The following is a 27,153-nucleotide window of genomic DNA, read 5'->3' as shown; positions in this document are numbered from 1 at the left end:
ATGTCCATTGCACCTGTGAAAGACAGACAGTCCTAAATGATTCTCTTCGGTTCCACACAGTCCAACTTCTCCATGGTAAGTCCCTTCTTTCCCTACAAGGCACTTACTACGTGGGCCTCTAGTTCTTACTGGAGAGTTAATATCCACATGCAAAGTGTCATTGTGAGATCCACTTTTTTTTTTCTTTTTTGCCAGTCCTGGGCCTTGGACTCAGGGCCTAAGCACTGTCCCTGGCTTCTTTTTGCTCAAGGCTAGTGCACTACCACTTGAGCCACAGCGCCACTTCTGGCCATTTTCTGTATATGTGGTGCTGGGGAATGGAACCCAGGGCTTCATGTATAAGAGGCGAGCACTCTTGCCGCTAGGCCATATTCCCAGCTCTGTGAGATCCACATTTGAGAATAAATCACTGATTCCTTTTCTATCTACTGGATCTTTCCCATTTGGAAGGGTCCCTTAGTCCTGGATCCTGTGTAGTAGATCTGTTACCCATTTCTTCTTGTCCTTTGTCTTTACAGGCTTTTTTATGATGTAGGAATTTGAACAAGCTGTAAGTATGCATCTATATTTTTCTCTCCCATGAGTTTTTGTGCCTCTGTTTCTGTTTGGGGGCAGAAACATGTACATAATAAGTTTGTTTATGAGATACATGTACACAAGATCATTTTAATGGCCCTGTTCTACTTCTCTAGCCTCACCTGTCATTTCCCCCAGATTAAGCTAATCCCTGGCAGGCTTTACAGAATCTCCTCTTGGAGTGCCTCCTCAGTGCTCCTTCCTAGCTAGTCCAGCCTCATTTCCAAGATATCTAATTCTTCCACAAGTCTTCCTCTACATCCCAGCCAGTGGTTGTGCTCTTCATTATTAAAACACTTAAAAATCTGCCATCGCCATGATCATTTACATTTACTTGTTTTTAATTTCTTTTCTGTCAGATTACAAGTTCTTAGAGCACTAGGGTCTAATCTTAGTGCGTAGTCCACCGTGGGTATAAGAGGACCTTGTAGCAGGTACACAATCCACCTAATCTGTTTTGACTTGTCAGTGCACCAGCTGTGGGTTATCATCAGTTAACAGAAGGACATTTTGATATATGGTTGACGTGTCCTTAAGAATAAGATATGTGGGCTAGGAATGTGGCCTAGCGGTAGAGCGCTTGCCTTGCATGCATGAAGCCCTGCGTTCGATTCCGCAGCACCACATACACAGAAAAGGCCAGAAGGGGCGCTGTGACGCAAGTGGCAGAGTGCTAACCCTGAGCCAAAAGAAGCCAGGGACAGTGCTCAGGCCCTGAGTCCAAGGCCCAGGACTGGCAAAAAAAAGAAAAGAAAAAAAAAGTTCTACAAAGACGTTATGGTCAATGTCACCCTTTCATCATTCGATATTTAAAATTTGGTAGGCAGGGTGACCAAACATCCTGTGATCATAGAACTTGAATAGTGAAAAGGAAGGGCTGCAATTGCGCGCGGCTCCTTCTCGTGCAGTGCAGGCTGCGGACAGGTGATCGCGTTACTATCTGGAGACAGACGCCTCCGTGAGTCCCAGGTGCTTACTGGAAGCAGCCAGTAGGGAGGTGTGGGCACAGAAAAACGCTGATGAGGAGTTTGGCCTATGTCTGGCCAGGGTTCATCCATTGCCCTACCCTCTGGAGAGCGGTGACCTCTCCACAGGAGAAGGCTGGCTAGTCCCTTCGTGTCTCGGAGGACAGGCCCAGAAGGACCCTGTTGCCAGGGATCGGAGGTGGCTGTTACCTTGACAGCAGGAGTGCGGCGTGCCTGCGTCTTTCCTGGTCCCCGTGTGATCCCTCACTGTGAGGTGTGTGTGTGTTTACACCTGTGCAAGGCTCGGGACGTAGAGGCGACCCATGTGTACCCCAGGGGGTGCCGCTGGGGCCCGGGTGCCCTCTTCTTCCAGCCTCCTCGAGGTCAGCGGATGGAGCCACGCCGGCCGGAGGGGGCAGCACGGTTCCCGCCAGGTGAGTGAGCCCCTGTGCTTTCCACGCGCTCCTTGCCGAGACGCTTCTCGGTGCGGGGCAGGTGGGAGGGATGGACCTTTGCTCTTGCCCAGGGGCCCCCCGAGTCTCTGGACGAGTCTCAGCATCCCACCAGAATCATGCCCAGGCTCTCCCTCCTGTCCTGCTTTTCTAATGTTGTTTGCGTTGCCCTATCAGAACGCCTGTCAGTCGGGGTTTGTAAGGGTGGAGTGTGGATGGGAGGTCGCCTTTCTGGTGGTGTTGCCCAGCAAGTCCTGATGGCGTCTGCATTTCTACGCACAGAAGGCCCAGTGTGGGGGATGCTCTGCCATCTCTCCTCTTCCGTGTGAAGCTGCCGATGATGATTCTATCACCAAGTTCCACTGGCAAAAGAAACAACAACAACCAGGCTCAAGTTTTCTGTGTCTCTCAATTGTTTGTAGAAATGAGGCTATCACCACCACACCATAGCGTGAGCCGGTACATCCCATCCCAAGCAGCCCCCCTCCCTGCTCTAGTTCTCCTTCAGCTGAAAATCCTCTGGATTCCCTAGCTTGCAAGAATGCAAACAGATTGGGAAGAATGATCTAATTGATCACGGTGTTTGCGTGTTCCTTTGAAGTGGGAAGTCCTTGGCGAGCCCCTGCTCTTCCCCAGCGGTGGTGACTGTAACTTGAGCACCTTGGCTCCTGCCCCCCCCCCCCCCCCGGGAGCGTATCTCCGTGGTTCCCTCGCCCACCTGTCCCTTACAGTTCTCTGGGGGAGTCCTTTGCCAAGCACGTTTGTGGAAATTCCTCCATGGGCTGCTTTCCTCTAGCCAGCTCCCCACTCGACTTCTTACACTCACTTGCCACAGCTGCACAAACTGGAACGAGGCAGCCTGGCTGCGGCGTCCCGAGAAAGGCCTGGTGCTGCCACCCGAGTGGGGGCCTGCCCGGCTGCGCCCCCCCCCCCCCCCCCCGGGCCAGCGGCCTCGGGCAGCTCCTCCCAGACTCCTCCATCAAGGCTGCTTTGGCAGAGTGAGCAGAAGGATCTGCTTTGTCCTGTGAGGCCACGACGATCAAGGCATGGAGGACGAGGCTGATGAGACGTCACTTACACCACAGAAAGAGGCTTCCGAGCCAGACGACATGGCTCCCGTGGCCAGAATTCCCAGATGGAGCTGAGCGGTCTGATTGCCACTCCGGTGTGGCAGCCGCCTTGCAGCCTAGCAAGCCAGCGCTTTGCTGCCACCAGCACCTTCTCGTGTGGGGTGCTTGCTAATGTATTGGCCAGTTTTGCCCTTGAGAATGAATAAAATCGCCCCTCCTCCTCCTCCTCCTCCCCTCCCTTTCCTTGTCTCTGGTTTTGGGCACTGTGGGAAGTTTTGTTCCCCAAAAGTTTCTAAGCTATGAGAGAGCTGTAAATTATTACTATTATTAATAAGAATAATTTGCCAGTCCCGGGGCATTGAACTCAGGGCCGGAGCACTGTCCCTGGCTTCTGGCTTTTTCTGTGTATGTGGTGCTGAGGAGTCGAGCCCAGGGCTTCATGCACGCTAGGCGAGCGAGCGCTCTACCGCTAAGCCACCTTCCCAGCCCCACAGCTGTGAATTCTTATCCACTGGGCTCAAAGAGCTACCTGGATGCCAGCGCTCTGTCCTCAGGGGTCTGCTCTCACCTGCCGACTTCACTGGCCATCTACAGGTCCTTTCATTGAACTTACTACACTAGACGTCTTCCTTCCTCCCCTGCACATGCGTTCTCTCCTTGCGTCCTAGTCGCGATTCTTACAGTTAACCGGGAAGGAGCGTGTGTGTGTGTGTGAAGCCTAATGGGGTGGTCGTGTGAGGCTTGAATCTCCTTCCCAAGAGGATCTGCAACCTCCAGGAATCGAGTTTATCTCAAGAGATGCAGTAGCTGCGGCGTGGACGAAGGGTTGTGGTGTATACTGGCTCTGCCCACCTTGCATCTATCTGCGTCTCCGCCCCAGCTCCAGCCTGGACACTCCGCCAAGTTGCAGTTGAAACTCCAGACCCTGCTTGCAGATCCTCCCCTCACCCCAGGACACGCTGGCCCCCACCGCTCTCCCCGCTTCTGCACTGCCTAAGCCTTGCTTTGAGCCTCGCCCCTCCGACGGGCCTTCTAGAACAGCCCCCCGCCTGCTCCAGAGCCACGTGTGGGGCTCGGTGGTCACGACAAAGATCAGCGGGCAGTCTTTCCATTTTAATGTAGTTTTATTATCTTTATGAAGTGGTAGAAAAAAAGGAATTACCATTCCACAGACCAGTGTAAGAGTACAGTGCATCTTTTTTTTGGCCAGTCCTGGGCCTTGGACTCAGGGCCTGAGCACTGTCCCTGGCTTCTTTTTTGCTCAAGGCTAGCACTCTGCCACTTGAGCCACAGCACCACTTCTGGCCATTTTCTGTATATGTGGTGCTGGGGAATCGAACCCAGGGCCTCATGTATATGAGGTAGGCACTCTTGCCACTAGGCCATATTCCCCAGCCCAAGAGTACAGTGCATCTTGATAGATGTCACCTGGGTGAATCTTTTGTCCACACTTTCCCCATGGCTACTTTCCTTTGCCTTACAGTAGATTTACTGTCTGTCTGTCTAGTCTGTCGCCATCTGTCTATGTATATTGAGAAAATTATGTTGGAATAAGCCATTTCCCAGGACACTAGAGACAAATAAATACCACGTGAATATCTCCTACTTTGAACAAAGGCGAACATTTTGCCATCTTTGGGTCAGATTTTTAAATTAATATAATACACATACGCACACAAAGTCCTCTCTTTACTTCCTCTTAGCCCATCAAACATCCCCAAATCTCCTAGAAGTTACAATTCATTCTTGAGGTAAGTGTTCCCTTTCCCATTAGTATTTTCATGTATTTTGCATATGTATATGTATAGGAGTCCAAATCTTAACATTAGTTTTTGGATAAAAAATAAATATGTGTTATTAATTGGTACACAGAATATCCCAGCTTGATTTCTTTATTCAAACTTAAGAATTTTCATATGTGTCCATGTTCGTACATTAAGTGTAATTCATTTTACCACTCCTATAACCATACCACACTTATGCTTCATTTCGCCTTTGCTAGTGCAAGCAACAACTTTATTCTTTCTTATCCTTTCAGCTTTTGCCTTCCTGATTCTGATTACTGACTCAGTTCTAGAAGCATTCTTATCTTAGCTCCAGTGCTGAAGAAAGAAAATTAATACTTGAACAAAAAGACATGGTAGCTTAAGGACAAGAACAGAGTACAAAGTGTGTGTGTGTGAGTGTGTGTGTGTGTGTGTGTGTGTGTGTGTGAGAGAGAGAGAGAGAGAGAGAGATGAATAAAGATGCTTTGACTGGAATATCAAGGGCACAGGGATAAGACAACCTGAACTTGAATTCCAGCTTCATTTCTTTCTAGGTGCATGCTTTTCTCTCCTAACCTCTAAGAAGCTCCAGGCCTCACTGTCTTCATGGGCAGCCTGCAGAATTATTTTGAGTATTAAATACAGTAATTCAAAGAAAAGCTTATAGCACAGTGCTTGACCCAGGGCCAACATCTCCGTTATGATGCTTATGAGTAATGATCGTTAATGGAGTTGAAGGCATACTCCTTATTTTGGTAGTGGGGGTCTTTTTAGGGACCTACTTCTGCCTTATAGCTGCAACTGTGCATATCTGGTTGTCAGAATGGACGGGAAGGATGTGGTAAAGCTTTTACAACTTTGAGCTAATAGATGGGCTTTGGACATGTTGAATTCTGTATTAATTCTAGGAAATGGGCAAAGAATTAGTATTTTTCTGAGGTCATTATTAATAAATTAATAATCATTAACAAAGATAATCTCAGGATATATTCTATATATAAATTATAAAATGGGATTATTTATTATAAAAGATAATATGTAGAGTATTTCATATCCTATAATACAATGTAATTATTTTAATAGACCGCTTCATGTTCTTTTTTTGCAGGGGGGCGGTATGGGGGCTTGAATGCTGGGCCCGTGGGCTGTCTCTGAACATTTAGCTCAAGGCTCGCGTTCTAACACTTGAGACATAGCTCCACTTCTGTTTTTTTTTTTAAATTAAAGATAAATGTCTCATAACTTTATTGCCTGCCTTGAACTGTGATCCTCAGATCTCAGCCTCCTGAGTATCTAGGATTACAAGAGTGAGCCAGTCAGTAGAGCCAAGTAGAATAATTTATATTCTCTAACTTAAATACAGCTAAAATGTTGTTGTTGTTGTTGTTGTTGTTGTTTTGCCAGTCCTGGGGCTTGGACTCAGGGCCTGAGCACTGTCCCTGGCTTCTTTCTGCTCAAGGCTAGCACTCTGCCACTTGAGCCACAGCACCACTTCTGGCCATTTTCTGTATATGTGGTGCTGGGGAATCGAACCCAGGGCCTCGTGTATCTGAGGCAGGCACTCTTGCCACTAGGCCATATCCCCAGCCCTAAAATGTTTTTATATGCATATTTTAACATATTTGAGGCTTCCATGAGCCTTTTCAACTCTAAAACTACAGAAATGCGAGTTTAATTAGCAAGTAAATGTTATTCTGTGCAGATAAAGGAAGGAAGAGGTGCAGTGGACTAGGGAGATTTTGTGGCCTGAGAGATTTTAGCAACTTTTCGTTCTTACAGAACTGTTTCGTATTTTTCTCTTTGCAAGCATTAGTCAGTGAAACACACACAGATGCTACGGAAAGGGACACGGTTTATTCCTTGCTGGGAAAAATGCAAGGGCTAAATGTAGAACTTCTTCAGGTTCTTTTTCTTTTCAAGTCTGAGATAATGAGCGTTGGCCAGAGAGTGGCTGTTTGAAGTGACTCTGCCGAGACAAAGCAGTTACTGTGACGGCCCCAGTACTAAAAGGAAAAAAAAAGTTATTATTAACATGAAAACAAGACCTAGAGAGTCTGTTGAATAAGAACACACTGGATACCATTTTTAATTTTAGATGTAAGTCTAAAACTTTCTTACTGAACTTAAATCCTCATTATTGATGGATTTCTATTTTTCCATATTTCAGTAAGAATTTTCCTATGTTTTCTCATAGGAAAAATTTTTTGACAAATGGTTATTTGTAGTTACACATATTAAATACAATCAAAGATTAGTCAGTACATTTGCAGCCTTTTTTTTTTTTTTGCCCATCCTGGGGCTTGGATGCTGAGCCTGAGCTTCTTTTGCTCAAGGCTAGCGCTCACTTCCGGCTTTTTGGAGAAGTTTATTGGAGTCTCCTGCCCGGGCTGGCTTTGAACCGTGATACCCAGATCTCAGCCTCCTGAGCAGATAGAATTACAGGCGTGAGCCATTGGCACCTGGCTCATTTACAGAGTTTTTAAAGAGGTGTTTTGCCAGTTGACGGAGATTTCTTCATTCTGCATCAGCTAGCTCAGAGCAAACCTGAAAGAAGGGAAGGAAGGGGACATTGTTAGATGAATTTATTTATTACTGTTGCATTATTATTAAAATTTTTGTATTGAGAACATCAACGAATTGTTCTTTCTCTTTTTTAACAGATACCTACCCTTGTCTCCTAACTTCCTGTGGCTGTGAACCTGTGCACCAATGCTTGACCTACTGTAAGTTAGAAAGTCATGGATGGGGAAAAAACAAACCCATTGCCTTGTAACCTCTATTTTTGTCTGTATTTTAAGATGCTTTAAATCCTAGGTGGTTAGGCGCAGAAGAGGCTTTGTGTGCCTGTAGGCAACTGTTCTGACCTTGCTGTGAATTGCTAAGTTGCGTAGGTCTAGCTTTACCGATGGAAACCCCCACAGTTCACTTTGGGAAGCTGGTGGCCAGTGCCGAATCATTGCCGCTGTTGCTGCTGCTGAGTCCAGGAGGCAAAAGAGCACAGTGGTACATTTCCCCTCCCATGGCTTGATACTCAAGCTTTTCCTTTTGAAATCATTAGAGGGAGACAAGTATTGGTTGGTTTTATATTGGTGTGTCATTTATCCATCTTATTCAAATTGGGTCCAAATATAATTTAAAAGAAAATCTTCAAATAGAAACAAATTGGAGAGGAAAAAAAAATGAGACACCATTTGGGATTGTTGGCAACTTGAAATGTTCCAAAAAAAAAAAAAATCACAAAAGCAACAGAACAAAAAGCCTCGTCCTGGCGGATGAGATGATGGAACCAGCAGTTGGTGTTGGCACCAGACTGCCAGCCAGACTGGCTGAAAAAAAAAAAGTCTCAGGGGCTGTAAGTGGGGGAAAAGATGTAAAATACACGCTCATGCCTTTCGGGATACAGATTTCCCTTACGACTTCCTGTGTGGGAGAAAAATACGAGGACGTGGTTCTGCAAAGAAAGCCGAGTACCTCCATGGCATGGCCGTCCCGAAAGAGGGCTTTCCCCTTTGCAGTCAGAGCATGGGGGATTGTAGTGCTAGGATATTTTATCCTGCCCAGATCTAAGCGCCCGTAGTTCCATGCCCATGATCAGAGGACCAGACACTAGAAAGGAATGGATCAGAAGAGTGTGCACATTTACCGTCCCATCTGGTACAGTGAAGTGTGGCGCCCAAGCCCCTTCTCAAACACTGAGCAGTGCGTGCCTATTTCTGGCCTCACGTTAGACATGGGCTCGGGCTTATGATTCAGAAAAAAAAAAATGCTCTCAAAGAGGTCTGCACCCAGCTCTTTCATGTTATAACGCTTTAAAGCGTCAGTATTTTTATTATTACAGAGGATGCCAATTTGCTCGTGAGGTTCTTTGGCTTTCTAAGGCGCAGTTCTTCCTTGGTGCATATAAAGATACGTGGCCAGGGGAAGTGCTAGGGTTTTCTGACGAGTTCCAGTGTGTTAATAGGGATTGTGAACCGCACGGATACTAGGGTCTGATGAAGTTCTCTCTTCCCTGTTTCATTTTCAGTTTGTGACTTCACGCTTTCAGGGGATTACAGACTGCTAAGTCCATGTCTGATTCGTGTGGGAGTCCTCATTTTCCCCGGCCGGAGCAAGGCCTCCCCTAGCCCTGCAGTCTTCAGGGAAGTCCTTCAGAGCCGTGCTCAGCATTGAGCAGCTTGATTTTGCTTTATACAATAAATACCCATCAGTTTTTAAAGAACAGGTTAACAGTTGGGCTTTAAAAAAATGAATGGAACAACACCTAATCCAAATCCAACAAAGCCCTATGTGTTCGTTTTATGCAGCTAATTTTACACATGAACATGATGTCTTATCTGCATAGTGTCTTATCATAGTGTTTTCCAGAGCACTATGTACCTTTATTGAGAAGGGCTCCAACCTCTTTATCACGAGCTTTGGGGATTTGGAAAATGTGAATTTCTTCCCTTCTGGTGTGTGAGGCACGACTCTCTCGAGAGGTCCAGTAGCCAGCAAACAGCAAGTAAAACCGGACATTGTGGAAAAGATCAATGGGCAGAGCATTTGATCACAGATGAGCAGAAATGAGTTTCTGTTTCAAGAGGAATGCTAAAGGCCAGATGGCCCTATAGAATCTGCCAAGATCTTCAGAGGCCCAAGGGTAGCCAAGCCAAAAAAACATGGGCTGTTCTCTGCCTGTTATATGAACAGCATTAGTGTGGAGAGTTCTGGTTATGTAGCAAAAGAGACGAGTCCAGGTTTAAGTAGAAGTCGAACTTTCTATTAGCGACTTCCTAGCAGTAGCTGGACTTGGCGATTTCTGCATCTCTTCCCTTGTGCTTAGTTGCTTACTTGCCCACTGACTGCATAGTTTCTGTTGGAATGGTATTTGAGGTTCACTGATTGCCTCTCTTCCTTATGGTATTACTTATTGGGCAGCTGATTGTCATCTACTGTGTTAGGGCTCCATAAATAAAAGTGAACAAGACGGATATGGAGCTGCCCTCGTGGAGTTTATGGTCCATTGTGGAGAACTTCTACAAAAAGGAACAAGTCATTGTAATGATGCATGGTGAGGGGTAGAAAAGAAAAGCAGATGTGGGATTCTATGAGTAAACATAGCAGGGGGACCTACTGGCATCCTGGCTGAGACCCGCGGGTGGAATAGAAGTTCGCTAGTAAACGAAGGAACTATTGTGTAAGAAGAGAACAACGTGTGTGTACAAAGCTGTGAAACTGAGGTTTTGGTATATATGAACAACTGGAGGGTAAAGAGACAGGCTTGAAATGGTGAGCCCGGACATTTTCTGCTTCCTATTCTTCCTGGCTATCCTTCAGGGCTTGAACTCGGGGCATTGGGCTTGAGAAAGTCAGGAAGGGTTTGGTGAATCAGAGATTTAAGTTTTGTCAAGATAAAGTACTTCATTGGAAGTAGAACATACATTTCTGGAAAGATATCACAGGAACAGGTCGCACCTGACTCTCTAGTGTAATTTTTTTAAGTTAATGCAAAAAAAAATCTGTAACAAATAAAGCATCCACGTTTCAAATAAAGATGGGATCACAGCTGCTGAGTGTTCTTTTTGCCTCAATCTTCAATTGGGCCCGAGGACTCTCTGAACCACTTCTCATGCGCAGTTGTCGTGATTACAAACTTCCTCAGCTTTTGTTAATTTTTTTTTTTTTCTGATCCTGGCTTGAACTCAGGGCCTGGACACACAGTCCCTGAGCCTCTCTGTGTTCAAGGCTAGTGCTCTACCACTTGAGCCACAGCCTCACTTCCAGCTTTTTCTGAGTAGTTAATTGGAGATAGGAGTCTCACCCTTAACCGCCTGGGCTAGCTTCGAACCCTGATCCTCAGTGCTCAGCCTCCTGAGTAGCTAGGATGACAGGCGTGAGCCACTGGTGCTTGGCTTTGCCTTCACCTCTGGAAAGGCGCTTTTGCCACGCATTGGATCCTTGGTTAGCAGTCCGTGCTTTTTAGCACGTTAAATGTATCTTCCTCTTGGTCTCCAGCGTTTCTGGTGCGAAGGAGGCCGCAGAGCTCATGAGGGTCGTTTATGGGTGACAAGTCACTTTTCTTTGTTGCTTTCAAGGGCGCTCGTCGTCTTTGTCCTTTGACGATGTGGTTAGAGTGAATACACTTGCACTCTTCATTCGGCTTGGAGTGTGCGACGCTTCTTCGTGATGTCTTCGGCGATTCTTTCTGCGCCATCGTTCTCTTCTCCGTCAACAACTCCCATCCTGCACACGTCTGTCTGCGTGAAGACAGCCCGCGCGTGGGCTCTGCTCACTCTCCTCCACTTTGTATCTTCCTTCTTAAACTTAATATTTTCACTTTTCCTGCTTTTGAATTTATTACTTTTTTCTTCCTGCTTAACTTTTTCTTTAAACAGCTCTTGTGTGTGTGTGCGTGTGTGTGCGTGTGTGTACGTGTGTGTGCAATACTGGGGTTTTAAACACTTTTATTTTTGCCAGTACTGGGTCTTGAACTCAGGGTCTGGGTGCTGTCCCTGGGTTGTCCCCCCTCCCCCCCAAAGCTAACACTAAACCACTTGAATCACAGCCCCACTTCCAGCTTTTTGGGGGGTCAGTAGACATCAGAGTCTCACAGACTTTCCCGCCCAGGATGGCAGTGAATCTCCATTCTCAGATCACAGCCTCCCGAGTCACTAGGATTACAGGCGTGAGCTGCTATACCGGGATTTGCACTTTTCTTTTTTTTTTTTTTTTGCTTGTTTAGACAGCAGCCAGCTTCCTGCTTGGGCTCAAGACTAGATCATGATTCTCTCAGGCTTCTTACAGTAACTGAAATGAGAAGGAGTTGCCACCACACCCAACTTTCTTCCATTGAGATAGTCTTACAAACTTTGTTTTTGTCTGGGTTGACCTAGAACCATGATTCCCCAGACCCCTTAGTGTTCTCTAATATACATTTTAGCGTTGCATGGTCTTTCACAATGTACTTGAACCTGAACCAATTCCCTAGGTTTATGAATGAATCTTTAGAATGATTCTGGATGGACCCTTGTTCCTCCTTGTTCGGGTTCAAGCCCCGTGAGGCAGGTACAAACAAGGGTCAGAAATAGACCCTTGGGAGCCGGTAGCTAGATATGATTTTCAACCAGCTCATGCTGATCCCTGAGAGGAGTCAGTTGGTGTTTTGTTTGTACATCTTTGTATTGGCACTAGAACATATTAATTGGCATTCTGATGGGCTGTTCAGTTTGAAGTACTAGCTATCTATAATAAAACCCCAAGCCTTTCTCCGATTAAAAAATTATCTACGTTCCTCATAGGCTTTACTGTCCTTTATTCTTTTCTGCTCACACCCATCCCAAACAGGTCAGGTCCTTCCCCTTTCAGATGGTTTTCCTTGAAATCTTAGGAACTCAACCCCTGCACATAGGATGAGCAGTCATCCTGGTTTCTCCTCAGAGTATCCAGACTTTAGCACTGAACATCCCGAGTGCCGAGAAACCCTTGGCACTGAGAAACGCGAGCCAAGGCGTCACCCTGCTTGGCCAGGACGTATTGTGCTGCCCGTTCTTCGTTAAAGCCATTGACTCCTTCCAGGTACAAGGGTAGCAGGTGACTCCTAATTTTTTTTATGTTCAGTATTATTATTAAACTTCTCTTTTGTTTACAGTTTATTGTAAAGGTGGTGTCCAGAGGGGTACAAATGATATAAGTCAGGTAATGAGTCTATCTCTTTTTGAACAGCGTTACCCCCTCTCTCGTTTTCTCCCATAGTTCCCCATGGACTGCGGACAGTTCTGAGCAAGAAAGGAGTTGAGAGATCTTGTTGTACAAGAATCTCACTTTACAGATGAAAGAAAAAAAAATCTCAGTTTCATAAGGCTTTTTCCTCTCAGGCTGCTGTGGCACCAGAAGTTTGTAATGTCTTCAAACATCTCCTTTTCTACTAATTAAAAACAAACCATTATATTGGAACATCAGCTACAGTCACAGGAAAAAGTAGCAGCCAGTGAGTTTTAAATTGTCCAATAATCTTTTTCTAATGCCTCTATTTGCGTCATAGGCATTTTAACTTCCCTTGTGTCTAAAGTTCAACGTCTCCCATGGATTACTCACATTATCCGGGTGTGAAAATAAATATGGGCAGGTTAATTAGCATCAATTTTAATAAGATCCCAAAGTAATTTTACACAATGCTTTCTGGGAAAAAAAGAAATTAAGCTTGTGCACTGAGATGATAGGCTCTAAAATAGAAGGAATGCATGAAAGAAAACAAACAGAGAGGAAGAAAGCTAGTATGCATGTAATAGGCGGCGTATAGATAGTTTTCCTTTTCAAAATCATTTGAGAGAGCATTGTTTGCCTGAAAATGAAGCCAGTTTTGATTCTCAAAAATAGATTGACCTTCAAGACTTGTTAGGCTTTGAATAACTGGCTCCCATACTTACTCATTCTGGTTCAGTAGATCCAAACCTGCAAATATCTCTTTTTAATATACTTCAAAATGGATTCAGATGAATTTGGTTAGTGGAGTAATAATGTCTAGGAACTATAGGGCTAAGCTATTTGTGAAGGCTTTTGTATTTCTCACTCAGGGAAAAATACATATGCACATATATTTATATATAGTGGTCATTTCTGAGACATTTGTTGAGATGGCATGTATCATGGCTCTCTCCCAAAGAGAGAGAAATTGAAGAAGGTAGGCTCATATTTTAATATAAAATATAAGAAATACAGAATTTAGCCTGGAGTTTCACCTTGCAGTATTTGTTTTATCATCCTGAAAGAAGATCTGCTATGAAAGTCAGAGGGCAATTTGAATCCATGCAGAGCATTTTGTACATGTTACACTTGGACATAATAAAAAAAAAAGATGTACTAGAAATGGCTCCTCCAAAATTTGAAGAATTTCGCAGCTCTCAACTTTAGTCTGACTTGTACTGTGGAGACTGTCTAGCCCCCAACAAGTGGAAAAAAGCGGCTAACATGTCTCTTGCTTGTTATTCATTATGGAAGTATTTCTTATTAGGTGTATGTTTATGTAGCCATGCACACATGCACACCTATCCTGAAAAACCCTCTGGGAAAATAACACAAGGCCCCAAGTTCTTAATTAGCAGCGTGGATTCCCAAGAATTGCCAGTTAATAGTATGGCAAAAGATGTAGTTGGTAGTTAATTGGTTGTGCTTGGTAGTTAACTGGGATCCTGACCACTTGTGGTCATTAAAGTCCCCAGGTACTTTCCTTGTGGCAGGCGGAGTCCTGGATGAATTCCAACTCTGATAATTAAATTATAGTCTGCCCAGCTTCCTTGTACAGTGTCCACTGGACTCTGGTCCCTTTCTATCTTTAATTGTAGTAGACTCACACATTAATAGAGAACCCTTGAGTGCCTGCAAATACGTTGACAACTTCCACCTAACAAATGGAGCGAGACTCACTGAGTTAGTGGTCAAGAGGCCAGTTCATACAAAGGGGAAATTGCTGGCTTGTCTCTAAAGAGACACAACACTACTCTTTTTTTTTTTTTTTTTGCCAGTCCTGGGGCTTGAACTCAGGGCCTGAGCACTGTCCCTGGCCTCTTTCTGCTCAAGGCTAGCACTCTGCCACTTGAGCCACAGCGCCACTTCTGGCCGTTTTCTGTATATGCGGTGCTGGGGAATCGAACCCAGGGCTTCATGTATACAAGGCAAGCACTCTTGCTACTACGGTATATTCCAGCCCACAACACTACTCTTGAAAAATTAAGCTTATTGAACATTTCAGTATGTAGCCAAAAGTGCGTGTTTCATTTGTTTTTTCTTGATATAGAGACTAACTATCCTCCTGACTTGAACTCCCAAGTGCTGGGACTACAAGTGTGTACGACCTTGCTTGGCCTGCCCTATTAGCTTTTAGAAAATATTTTTCCCTGTTGCTTTCATGAAGGTTATCTTTCCATAAACAAAGTAACTTACAGACAGACTGTATCAACAGACCAAATTGGTATTTTCGGTTGAAAAAAAAAATCACACAAGAGTAAGATGGCTGATTTTAGTCATAATGATACACGTAGAAATAAAGGCAATGAGACATACTGAGAATCAGTTTCATGACTAAAAATTCGTTAATTAAGAATTTGTCCCCATGTGTTTTATAATAAAACATTAATCTGCTTCTAATCCACTATGTTTTTCCAAAGCAAGAGAGTTTAGGAGGCAATGTGTTTCCTCTTAATGATATTTTGTTATTATCACAGGCTGCTTTACAAATAAAAATGATTTTTTCTCCTTTGAGAAAGAAATTTCATTGTATAAATAAAATATGCACATTGTTGTTACAAGATACTCTATGTAGTAAGATGGTTACTATAGAATGAATTAATATAACTATCACTCCACACAGTTACTCATTTTCTCCATCATCCACAACAGCTGCTGTGACCTACTCATTTTGTGAAAATCCCAAATGTAGGTCTTATTAAATACTACAGCCTTAACATGTATGTTAGATATTTTAACTTGTTTATTCTAGTTGTTACTTTGCATCCTTTGAACTAAATCTGCTCTTTTCTTGCTCCTAACAGTAAGCATTTAACTACTATTTTGTTTTTTATGTATTTGACCCTCTTAAAAATTATAGTTGTACAAAGGATTCCCCTTCAACAAGTCAAATGCACCTTGAAAATGATCATTCCTTTCATCATTCTCTACCATTCCTCCCAACCCAAATCTTCCCCTCAGCTTTCCTACGTTCATAGAATATGCATCCAATATTATGACCGCATTCTCCCTTTCCTCTTTTTCCATTTGTCTACCCCTCTCTTTAACCAGCCCCCCAACCCCATCAAGTACCAGCTTCCTGGTATTCATTTTGTTGGGTTCTTTCCTTCCTTCCTTCCATCCTTCCTTCCTTCCTTCCTTCCTTCCTTCTTCCTTCCTTCCTTCCTTCCTTCCTTCCTTCCTTCCTTCCTTCCTTTCTTCCTTCCTTCTTTCTTTCTTTCTTCTTTCTTTCTTTCTTTCTTTCTTTCTTTCTTTCTTTCTTTCTTCCTTCCTTCCTTCCTTCCTTCCTTCCTTCCTTCCTCTTCCTTCCTTCCTTTTCTTCTTCTTTCTTTCTTTCTTTCTTTCTTTCTTTCTTTCTTTCTTTCTTTCTTTCTTTCTTTCTTTCTTTCTTTCTTCCTTCTTTCTTCCTTCCTTCCTCTCTCTCTCTCCTTCCTTCCTTCCTTCCTTCCTTTCTTTCCCTCCCTGCCTCCCTCCCCCTCCCTCCCTCCCTCCCTCCCTCCTCCCTCCTTCCTTCCTTCCTTTCTTTCTCTTTCTTTTTTTAAAAAAGAATTACACCATTTGAATTCTCCTTTGCATATATTATACTTGCCTCAATACATTCTGGTACCCTTGCACACATGTGTGTTTATTTGTATATTTATAAATTAAATCTAACATTTATGTATGAGGAAACGCATTCATCCTATGTCTCTCTGGGCCTGAGTTACTCACATAACATAATTTCTTCCAGGTCCATCCATTTATTTGCAAATGATGTAACATCATTTTTACTAAGGGATGAGTACAATTCCATGTGTGTGTGTGTGTGTGTGTGTGTGTATGTGTGTATGCATGTTTGTATCACATGTTCTTGAGCCATTGATGGGCATTAGGGCTAATTCCATACCTTGGCTATAGTGAATACTACAGCAATTGAACATGGTTGTTCAAGTGGCTTTACTGTATCCTGATTTGCAATCTTTTAAATTGGTATTGCTGGGTGAGAGGTAATTCTATGTTTAGTTTTTTGAGGAACTTCCAACTGTTTTCCAGAGTGGTTGAACAAGTTAACATTCAACCAATAGTGTATTATTGTTCCTTTCCTCCAAATGTTCATCTGCTGTTTGTATTTTTGATGACAGACATTCTACCTGGGGTATGATAGAATTTCAGTGTTGTTTTAATGTGCAGGGTTGTGTTTTCTTTGTCAGTCCTGGGGCTTGAACTCAGGTCCTGGGCACTATCCCTGAGCTTCTTTTGTTCAAGTCTAATACTCTACCACTGAGCCACAGCGTGACATCTTGCCTTTTCTGTTTATGTGGCATGGAAGAATTGAACCCAGGGCTTCATGCATGCTAGGCAAGCACTCTACCACTAAGCCACATTTCCAGTCCCATGTTTCTGGATCTTTACTAAGAAAGTTCCTGCCTGTTTCAAGAAGTTTTAATATTTGTCCTCCTTCCTGCAATTGTTTTGAGGTTTCTGGTCTCCTTCCATTCAGAGCTTTGATCCATTTGGAATTGATATGAGCCCAGGGTGACAGATAGAAATCCAGTTTCAGGTTTTTTTTTTTTTTTTTTTTTTTGCATCTGGATATCCAGTTTTCCCAATACCATTTGTTGATGAGGAGCCGTCTTTTCCCATCTTATGTTTTTGGCTCTCTTATCAAATGTTGGATGACTCTAGGTCTGTGGGTTTATTTCTCAATCTTCTATATTTGATCTTTTAAAAAAGATTAATGGGGCATATTGGTACACAACTGTGATTCTAGGTACTCAGTAAGAGGATTATGTTCCAAGGCTAGTCTGAGTGAAAGTTTAAGGCCCTAACCAAAATGCAAATTAAAAGTAAAAGGAGTGAGAGTACAGCTTAAGAGGTAATGAACTGGCTTACCAAGTGTAAGGCTGTTAATTCAATCCCTAATACTACCAAAAATATTAATGAGCTCATGACATTTCACAATATTTCTTTTAGCATAATGTCGCCAGGTCCACTGTGGTGTGGCAAATGGCAAGATCTTCTGTCTTTTTTTTTTTTATAGCTGAGTAATATTTCTCATATGTGTAGACATGGTTTCTTTACCCGCGTGTCTGCTGGTTATTCTAGGTTGTTTCCATATCTTCTCAATGTGAGTGTGGGTGGTGATAGTGTTTGAAACAGAGATACCCCCAGAAGAGACATTGTGAGGTCACATAATAAGTCCTTCTTTCAGAATTTCTTTAGGACTCTCCACACTATTTTCCATAACCAGTCTACATTACTCTCAACAGTGTACACCAGTTTCTTTATTGTCCTATCATTACCAGAACTTGTTATCGTTTGTCATTCTGGTACTCTCTATCCTAAGAGATACTAAGATGCTACCTCTGAGTGGTTTTACTTGTATTTTCATGATGACAGTGCTGTTGGGCACCATTTCATGTATCTTTGACCATTTTTATGTCATATTTAGAGAAATGTCTCTTCAATACCTTTGCCCACATTTTTTTTTCTTTCCTTCCAGGTCTCACTATTTTTCCCAGGCTTGTCTTAGAAACTTAAGCTCAGGTGATCTTTCTGCCTCTCACCGCTGAGTATCTGGGACTCCAGAGGAGTTACCCTGTGTTCAGTAACATATGGGCATGTTGTGTATTTTCTTGCTGTTGGGTTGTCTTGAGTTCTTCATCTTTTTGTTGTTGTTGTTGTTGTTGTTGTTCATGAGGCTTGAACTCTGGGACTGGGCGCTGTCCCAGCTCAAGGCTAGCACTCTACCACTTGAGCCACAGTGCCACATGTGGTTTTCTGCTGGTTAACTGGAGATAAGAGGCTCACAGACTTTCCTGCCCGGGGTGGGATTGAACCACGATCCTTGGATCTCAGCTTCCTGAGTAGCTAGGATTACAGGCGTGAGCCACTGGTACCTGGCCCCCTTTTAAAATCTTACCAGCAATCTTTGCAGCAAAAGAAAAACGATCTAAGATTTGTATAACATCACAAATCCCCAAATACCTAGTACAATTCTGAGGGCGAAAAAGTATTGTATTTCCTGATTTAAAATTATATTACAAGCTGAGGACTGGTGGCTAATCCTAGATATTCAGGAAGCTGAGCTAAGAGGATTAGGTTCGAAGTCAGCCTGGTAGAAAAGTCTGTGGGACTCTTATTTCCAATTAACCAGCAAAAAGCCAGAAGTGGAATATGGCAAAGTGTCAGACTTGAGTAAAAATACCAGGTGAAAGCTTGAGGCCCGTAGTTCAAGCCCAGTACCACTAACAAAAAATCCTATTACAAAATTATGGTATTCAAAAGCATATCATACTGGCATACAGACAGACGTAGAGACCAGTGGAGCAAAACAGAGATCCCAGAAGTAAGTCCAAATATATATGATCAACTTATTTTCGGCAAGGTACCAGAAAGACCAATAGAAAAGAGATAGTTTCTTCAATAAGTGGTGCTAGAAAAATTGGATTTTCACATGCAAAAATAAGTAAATAAAATGAAACCATGCACAAAAGCCACCTTAAAATAAAAAAAAAACTTAAATGTAAAAATTGAAACTCTGAAACTCAAGAAAATAATCTATTTTTCCAAATGAATGAGAATTCAATGAGCTATTTACTGACATAGAGTACTAACTTACAAGGTGAATGAACTCCTATAAATTGTCATTTAGCAAGTTATCTTTTCCTGCAAATTAAAATCTCTCCAAAACATTTTAAATACAAGAATAAAATAGTTCTTTCTTTTTTTAAAAAATAATAACTACTTATTTATTGTCAAAGTGATGTAGAGAGTGGTTACAGTTCCATATGTTAGGCCATGGGTACATTTCTTGTACTGTTTGTTACCTCCTTAGTTCTTTCTTATTTTGATAAATTTCCATTAAAATATTTAGCACATACTATCTATATGAATGAAATAGTACTTTTTCATTTTGATAAATTTCCATTAAAATCTTTAATGCACCCTCCATGGGTCCAAAATGTCCGTATCTGGTGTACTGATTAACTGATACATATTCAGAAAGACCAAATGTAGTTGCTGGTGTATGTGGTTGGCCAACTTGTCCAGTAGGAGAATAACTTGTTTGTTTTTGTTATTATTAAACTAATGTTCTATTTCAGGTAATATACCAAGCCCCAAATTTCCTGTATTTAACCCAAACTGAGTCACCCCACCATCATCCCAATTATTAAAGTTGAGAGTTTCACAATCACTTTCTGTGAGTCCTCTAAGCCACAGTAAATATTGCTTTACTTCAAATGGGTTAATGAGTGGAACACAAGATAGTAACAGGAGATATAGAACAGGGGCTCATTTTCCTTGTAAGATTAACTTGGGTTAATATGAAGAAATATCTTGAAATTATCATAAAAACATTGTAGGTAGAAATATATTGCTGAGTGAAAAGGTAGAATTTTTGAGACAAGGTCTCAAAAGTCTTTGAACTTGCTTTGTATATTGGCTTCAAACTTGCAGTACTCTTGCCTTTCAAGTACTGGAATTACAGATGTGTACCACAATGACCTGCTTGAAAATAACCTTTATTTTGCCTCCTTGAAATATTAGTGAATACAGAATTCTATTTGTCAAATAATTTCAGTTCTGGCCCTAAAAGAAATGCAAATCAAAACGGTGTTGAGATTCTACCTCACCCTAGTTAGAATAGCCATTATCAAGAAAACAATGACAAATACTGGTGGAGATGTGGCCAAAAGAGAACACACTGTTGGTGGGAATGCAAGCTTGTTCAACCACTTTGGAAAGTAGTATGGAGGTTCCTCAAACTACTAGACATAGAGCTTCCCTAATGACCCAGCAATTCCACTCCTGGGTGTCTATCCAACAGAACACAAACAAAGCCCCACTAAAGCTACCAACACAACACATTCATTGCAGCATTGTATAGCATACTAAGATATGGAATCCGCTCAGTGAATGAACGGATCAAGAAAACATGATGTATGTGTGTGTGTATGTGTGTGTGTGTGTGTGTGTGTGTGTGTGTGTGTGTATCCCCATAGACACAGTGGAATTCTACTCTTCCATCAGAAAGAATGATATTGTGTGTTGGGTGCCAGTGAGAGAGAGCGAGGGAAGAGATGACATGGTTCAAAAAGAAATATACTCATTACCTGACTTGTGTACCTGCAATCCCTCTGTTCAACACCTTAATAACAACGAAGTATATTTTAAAAAGCAGCAGGCAGAAATAAATTTTTCATAAACAAAAATATTTTCTGTGAGCATATTAAAGACATTTCACAAGTCCAGGCTTTTTTTTTTTGCCAGTCCTGGGGCTTGGACTCAGGGCCTGAGCACTGTCCCTGGCTTCTTTTTTTTTTGCTCAAGGCTAGCACTCTGCCACTTGAGCCACAGCGCCACTTCTGGCCATTTTCTGTATATGTGGTGCTGGGGAATCGAACCCAGGGCCTCATGTATATGAGGCAGGCACTCTTGCCACTAGGCCATATCCCCAGCCCAAGTCCAGGCTTTTTTTGCTGTTGCTTATTTATTAATTAAATTTTTTTTTTTAAAGAAAGTACTGTTCATCCGGGTGACCAGTGGCTCAAGCCTTTCATCCTAGCTACTCAGGAGTCTGAGATCTGAGGACTGCAGTTCAAAGTCAGCCTGGGCAGGAAAGTCTGTGTGACTTTTATTTCCAATGAACCACCAGAAAACTGGACATGGTGCTGTGGTTCAAAGTGGTACAGTGGCACTAGCCTTGAGTGAAGAAGCTCAGGAACAGCACCTAGGCCCCGAGTTCAAGCCCCATAACCAAGCAAAACAAAACAAAGCAAAAAGAAAGCACTGTTCACTCTACAGCTACGGGGAAGGTTTGCAGTCAAACTTGTATTTGACTTGTTACAGAAGACACAGATTGTGTCTTTGAGAAAGCTTATGAAGAATGAATTTCAGGGAAGTGGATGACACATAAAAAATGGTGTTAGGAGCCAGGTTCTGGTGGCTCACACCTGTAGTCCTAGCTGTAAGCCCAGCTTTTATTGGTTGAGATGAGGGCTTGAGAAGCCTAGGGCTTGCCTGGAGTTGCGGTCTCCCAATGTCTTCCTTTCCAGTAGCTGGGATTACTAGAGGCATGAGCCATTATACCTAACTACCGCCTTTTGTATGTTTGGTACTTTGTGGTGTTATGGTGATAGGTGTCAGCGTGGATTTCTTTTTATTGGTAGTGAGGTTTGTTTGGCTTGAATCTATGGACTGATGGGTGCCCTTGGTCATTCCTAGGGGTTGTTACTCTTTGATACGGTCATCTATGACAGGCTCACTTTATTCGCCCATACGCTTACCCTCTCTAGCAGGGTTGGTCTTTTAGTCTTCTCTTCAGCCTTGTGGGAATCTTCAGTCAAACAGGTTTATTACTGTAAGGCCCGCCCCCGGGGGAGGGCTCCGTGCCGATGCCCCCCACCTGTTTAGGCCTGCACCCAGTACCTGAGTTAGCTAGGTAACTGGCACACCTGGAGGCAGTGACCTCCTCCTCCTCTGAGCTCACATCCAATCCACCCGGCCAGCTCTCCCACCTGCCTCTATAGAATCCCGCTCAACACGGTTCCCGCTCTTTCCTAGTCTCGCTTGCTCTCTTGCTCTTTTCTCTTTTTTCCCCTTCTTCCTTCCCCTCTGTCTCCCCGCGCTTCCATCATCAAGTCATTTTACTCATCTAAAATTTATTATAATCTTTGGATATTAAGAAGTTTACTACTTTTTTATTTGCAGTCTTAATTGAGAGAGATTTCTGAATTTTCCCACTTGGGCATCTAATCTGCTGCTTTCTTCTGGCCGTCACTGAACTCTTAGAGTTTCGGGCACGGTTGGCTCCTAAGAATTCTAATTAGACAGCTGAATAATGCCATATGCTTACACACACTGCTGCAATGTCTCTACTATGTTTATTTGAGTAGCTGTGGCACTTCAGTCTCCTGTTTTCCCAGGGAGACACACACACACACACACACACACACACACACACACACACAGAGTCTGGTAATTCTGCATACGATGTAACTGCAGGACATATACTGTATGAAATGCCCACATTCAAATGCTAAATGAATTGCAGATTTCTGTACATCCTTCTTTATCAGATCAGTTATACTTGTTCCTTCTTTTTTCGTTCTCATTTTCATACTACTAATTTTCATCCTGAGCACTTCATTTTTGAGTTATTACACTGGACTTCCTAGTTCTTTTTTCTCACTCCCAATCTGGAATAATATTGCTGAACTAATTTTTCAAAAAAAATGTGTTGTCTTACTAGTTCCACTTTGCTCAAAAAATATTTAATATGTATGTATGTGTGTATGTAATATAATGTATTTGGTGCCGGTATTGGAGCTTATCCTTCTCACTTGGCTTTTTCTCCTCACAGCTGGTGCTCTGCCATTTGAGCCACACCTCTGTTGCTTCTGGCTATTTGATTTTAGCTGAAGACAGACTCTTCTGGGCTTGTCTGCCTGGACTGGCTTTGACCTTCTATCCTCATAACTCAACCTCCTGTGTAGCTAGGATTATAGGCATGAGCTACTGTTTTTCATTTTCCTCCTCTTACAAGTGTACTAGGCTGGCCTCTCCACAGGGAGGGTGGTAGCCTCCAGAGTGGGTAGACTCAGGGATATACAAGGCGATCCTCTGGAGTAGGACAAATTGCAGATTGTCTGTCAGATGGCCACGGGTCATCCCGGTATCTGAGGTAGCTTCATCTGGAGAGTTCCCGAGGGTTAACTTCCACCTTATGGTGATTCTTTTCTATTTATATGCATCTGGTTACAGATTCGTTAATTACATGATTTCCAGTATGAACAAATGGCTTAAAAAGACTCCAGGAAAGAAATCAGATAGAAAAGAACAGTAATTGCCAGTATAAGAGAACAGCAATGTGGCCAAGCTGTTACTGTGTTCTTTCGGTACAAACATTTGTTAAGCCACAGTAACAAAAACATAGCTAATCTGATCTGATAAGAATTTGGCCAAAATGATATAAAATTACTGAAATGTCAATTTAAAATATGAACTCATATTCTATTCCATAATGAATTCCATTTCAGATATGTATTATGTTTGTGGCTTGGGTTATTGATAGCATCACACATTAAATTAGCAAGATATTTGAAAGTAAGCACATGAAAAACACAACTTGAGGTTTTGTGGAGCTTGAGAGCAAAATTGAAAATGCAAAATCATTTATTTAGAATGAGAAAAGAAGTTACACAGATGACTCATTTTATTTTATTTTATTTGTCAGTCATGGGGCTTGAACTCTGGGCCTGGGCACTGTCCCTGAGCTCTTCAGCTCAAGGCTAGTGCTCTACCGCTTGAGCCACAGCGCCACTTCCAGTTTTTGGTGGTTATTCGGAGATGAGTCTCATAGACTTTTCCTAGCCAGGCCGCCTTTGAATCGAGATCCGCAGATCTCAGTCTCCTGAGTAGCTAGGATCGCGAGCGTGAGCCATCCGTGCCCCACTTAGATGACTCCTTTTATAAAGCAGGAAGTATCACAAACAATTTGGTGCTAGTACTGAGGCTTGAACTCAGGACTCGGGAGCTGTTGCTTAGCTTCTTAGCACAAGGCTGACACTCTACAACTTGAACCACAGTTCCCTTCCAGCTCTTTCATGATGAATTAGAAATAAGCGTCTTTCCTGGCTTCCATCTGGATTTTCAGATCTCGGCTTCTTGAGTAGCTAGGGTGACGGGCTTGAGCCTCGGAAGTGCTTTAGCTAGTCAACTACTGAACTGGCTCTGTGTCTCCATTTTCCTGTATTTGGTTAGCTCTTGTCACCTCTTCATGTGAAAATTGAAATATGTTCAGAGTGTAGAAAGATAACACACTTCTTTAGAATGATTTATTTTTATTTTTATTTTTTATTTTTTCCAGTCGTGGGGCTTGAATTCAGGGCCTGAACACTGTCCCTGGCTTCTTTTTGCGCAAGGCTAGCACTCTGCCACCTGAGCCACAGCGCCCCTTCTGGGTATACACACACACATACACATGTATATATGTATATGCACATACACCACACACACACACACACACACACACACACACACACACACACGCTGAGGAATCAAAATCAGGGCTTCATGTTTGCAAGGCAAGCACTCTACCACTAGGCCATATTCCCAGACCCCCCAAATATTTTTATTACTGAAAATAATTTGCTATTGGTGATGTTACATAGATTGGACATGGTCGTGTTTCCCTCTGCATGAGCTGTGAGATTTTTGTGCTATTCATATTTTGCAATGAAAGAATGGCTTTAAATGCTTTTGGAACTAGCAACACTAAATGTAAGAAAATTTAAATATATTTAAAAGTTGGTCTTTGAATTGTAGGGAGCTACATAATTATATCATAAACCTGAAATAGTCATATATTTTGACTCATTGACAAATATGTGCAGAAGTTGTCATGGAATGAGGAGTCCTATACCTTATGTCACAATAAGAGTCAGACTCTCATTTCTTCAGTAAGACTGAATCATTCCTAATCCCTAAAACAAGTCTTTGTATCCAGTTTGGAATATCCTCTCTTCTTGTGGTCTACTCCATCTTATTTATCATTAAGGCTCTGCTCTTCAAAGACACCTTGACCTCCTCACCTCTTCAATCTTCAAGGTCCTCTCAAATTGTTAATTGAAGAGTACTTAATACGTTCAAAGTGCTAAAGGATATTGCACTTTAAGTTCTTTTTCTTTCTTTCTTTTTTTTTTTTTGTCGGTTGTGGGGCTTGAACCAGTTACTGATTTTCTTTTGTGCTAGTGTCAGGGCTTGAAGTCAGGACTTCATGCTCTTTGCTTGGTTTACTCACTAGGCTGGTGCTCTACTACTTGAGCCATACTTCCTGCCCAGCTTTTTGCTGATTATTTTGGAGTGGTAATCTCTTAGACTTCTCTGCCCATGCTGGCTTTGAACCTCAGTCTTATGAACCTCAGCCTCTGAGTAGCTAAGACTACAGACACCATCCACCAGTGCCTGGCCAGGTGATTCTTTTATTGTGTTATTTGTCTGGATGCATACATTGCCTTATTTTTGGCAGCTTCTCCAAGGTATCCTTCCCCCTTTCTTATAGTACCAGGGCTTGAACTCAAGGCCTTGAGCTTGAGCTATACTCTCAGGCTTCTCTTTTACTTTTGTACTCCCCACCGAACTTAGAAATCTATGCAAATATTAGCTCCTCTATGAATACTTGGGAAATAAATACCCCTCTTTGGGGGTGTGTGTGAAAAACCAAATTGAGGCAGATATTTTTACAGTCCACAGACCCCCTCTGTGGGGGAGGAGGAGTGAGGCAGGGTGGGAAACAGCCCTTTCTTCCCAGGGACACATGGAAGCGATGCTGCTCTTTCTGCCTCTGTCCTGGGCCCAAATGTCGTCGCCAGGGTGGACTGTCCAGGAAGCCATGGGCCCTAGACTGAAGTGAGGGTGCTAAACGGAAAGAAGGACCACAGTTAGAATCAAGGCACCACACACGTTTCCTTTCCCAAACTAGCTAATGCTCTCTTCTTAATACCTTACTTTTCTTTCTTAGTTGTCTGAAGATCACATTTGCTGGAAATGATAGCTTGGGAGATGAAGGATACTCCGTTTCATGTTAATTTGCCATCTCTGATAAAAAACAAAAACCCTCCAAATGTATTAAAAAAAAGAAATTAGTTTCCTTCTTAAGTGTCTGTGTAGTAGCTCTTTTCCACTTAGCCTTTTCTTTTTTGAAGTGCGCGCTTGCTGTCCCCGTGTAACACCAGAGGTCCTCCTTGCTCACCCGTCCCCCAGGAGCAAGGATCTACTCGTCCTCAAAGCCCGAGAGGCGTGGAAACCCCGTGACTTAAACACGGGCGATTAAAAAGCCGTTGTCTGCACTGGAGCTGGGTGTAGGACGCCTTTTCATCTCAACACCTGCCAACATCTCAAGCTTCTAATTAGCTGCCAATCGGGCAGGGAAAAAAAGCTCCAAAGAAGCAGCATTGTTTCTGGAATGACTGCGGGGAAGGCTATGCAAATGGGGGGGGGGGTAAGGCTGAGAGGGAAATCTGTCTCTTAGAGAATAGGGAGCGGTATGAATCCAGGCCGATCAAATGCCGTTCCGCGCGTATTGACCCCGTCGTGATGTCTGCCGGTCATCCTGTGACCCCGTGGAGCGAGTGTGGATCTCTCGGGGACACGGGTGCGACGCGCTGGCTCCGGCCCGGCTCTTCCCGCTGGGGTAGCGGGCGGTGGAGCCATCCGACCGCACGCAGCCTGTAGTCATCTGCGCACCGAGTGTGTCTGGGGGCCCGAAGCCAGGAGATCAGGACGAGCTCTACCCGGGCCACCCACCTTCCCCCGTCTGGATCCCTCTCCCGCCGTGTTATCAGATGCCCCAGATGGAGCTCCCTGTGCACTTGTGAATGATGATGATTATTATTTTTATCTCTTCAACCCATCATGCCTCTACATCTCCTGGCACTGCAACTGTTGTCTTTGTTGGGAAGAGATGATAGCCTTACAAAGCGGGGACGGCGTTTCTTTGTGAGCTCTCAGGAGTAGTGTGGATACTATTTTAGGGTTGTTTTTTTTTCTTTAAAAAAATAATAATTATGTCTTGACACTTTGGGGGGGAAAAAAAAGTGAATTTCTTTGTAATTAGTTC

This window comes from Perognathus longimembris, chromosome 16 (genome assembly GCF_023159225.1).
Source record: "Perognathus longimembris pacificus isolate PPM17 chromosome 16, ASM2315922v1, whole genome shotgun sequence".
Classification (NCBI taxonomy): Eukaryota; Metazoa; Chordata; class Mammalia; order Rodentia; family Heteromyidae; genus Perognathus; species Perognathus longimembris.
This window is presented reverse-complemented; position numbering follows the sequence as displayed.